The sequence below is a fragment of the Echinops telfairi genome, unplaced genomic scaffold, assembly GCF_000313985.2.
Source record: "Echinops telfairi isolate 266 unplaced genomic scaffold, ASM31398v2 ScPeMD7_7424;HRSCAF=8462, whole genome shotgun sequence".
NCBI lineage: Eukaryota > Metazoa > Chordata > Mammalia > Afrosoricida > Tenrecidae > Echinops > Echinops telfairi.
In genome coordinates this window covers 47,449,444-47,451,104 of record NW_022111324.1, presented here as the reverse complement: position 1 = coordinate 47,451,104, position 1,661 = coordinate 47,449,444, and positions in this window count along the sequence as shown.

The following is a 1,661-nucleotide window of genomic DNA, read 5'->3' as shown; positions in this document are numbered from 1 at the left end:
ATCACAATACATAGATCAATTGTGTAAAGCACATCTATACATTTGTTGCCCTCATCATTCCCAAAATTCGCTAGCCTCTAATTTTCCTTTTCCCCCCCCTCCCCTTCCCTTCCTCCTCCCCTCTCTCCCATGCACCCCTACATTATTTTCTTTCTTTACTGCCGTCATTCCGGGGACAGATCCATTATTCTCCTAGGGTGCAAGGCATTTGGGGTGGGGGGAAGACTGGAAAACATAAGAAAAGATCACACTTAAGTAATCTGGAAATGATTTTCAATGAACAAGTAACGTGTGTGTAGGCACTCCATACAACGCCATTTTTAGCAGCAACAAACAGGAATGGCCCACTATTAAGTGCAACAACGTGGTGAATCCCAAAATAATGATGCTGAGCAAAAGAAGCCCTCACAAGAGCGTGTGTGACCCTGCAGATGTGCGGCTCTCGAGCAGGCCAGCCTAACCTGCAGTGAGGAAACCTAGTCCGGGGTCACCTGCGATGGGTGCTCGAGGCAAAGGGCTGGGAGAAGCTGTGTGTGAGGTGATGGGGATGTTCTGTGTCTTGATAGGGCTGCTAGTGAAGTGAGGATGTAGTTCACAAAGCTCATCAAACTGTACCCGTAAAACGAGTTTCTCTTCAACCATGCATACATGCAGTTACACCCCAAAAGCTGATTAACACCCTGGGGGGTGGCAGGTCAGACTGCCAAGAATGTCATAGGAAGAGATGGCTCTGCAAGGGCTCCCCTCCCTGCCCCGTCCCCCAAGGCCACACCTCGAACTCAGTCCAAGATCCTGTAAATAGGTCCATACCTCCCATGCCACCCCCCAGCCTTCCCGTGGCTGACACCTTGTTCATTTGTAAAATGAAATACAGAAACCCTCCCAAGAGAAAAAAAAAAGCTGATTAACACACATAAACTAATCCAAGGGGAAAATGACTGGCCTCTTCTCCTGGGGCAGCAGAGGAAGGAGAGTCGGGAAGAGGAGAATGAGGAGGACATGGGACGTGCGGCTGATTTCTGCCGTGAACCACTCCCTCCTCTGCCCTGAGACCGGGAGAAGTGGACGGTGCCCAGCCACCATCACCAAATGGTCACGAGCAGGAGAATCTTGGTCAGAGTCATTCTGTGGCTGGGGAGCCCCCCAAATTATTTCCCGGAGGGAATCTTTAAACCTTCCACCAAACATACCCCTTTAAATCAAGCAGTAGCTTGGCTCGGTGTGTACAGAACGTCTGCCTGCAGTGCTGTGCTCCTTGAAGAACTACGTCTGTGCGTCCCATTGGCCACAGTCTCGGGAAAGGCTGGATTGGAGGCTTGGGGGCAGCCAGCGTATGTGAACCGATGAGAGGCCCCCCAGTAAACGAGGGAGGGAAGGATTGCCTAGCTCGAGCTCCAAACCAGTTCCCTTCTGACTCCCAGGGACCCTAGAGGACAGAGGAGAACTGCTCCTGTGGGTTTCCAGGACTGTAACTCTTCTCAGGAGCAGAAAGCCTCCTCTTTCTCCCAAGGGTAAGGTGACCAGATGTCCCGCTTTTGGCGGGACAGTCCTGGTTTTTAACAATTTGTCCTGCGGAGTACACCATGGCCAGTAATCATGGGATAAAGTGCTGTCTCGGTGAATCCGACCCATGGTGACTCGGAAGGACAGAGCATAACTGC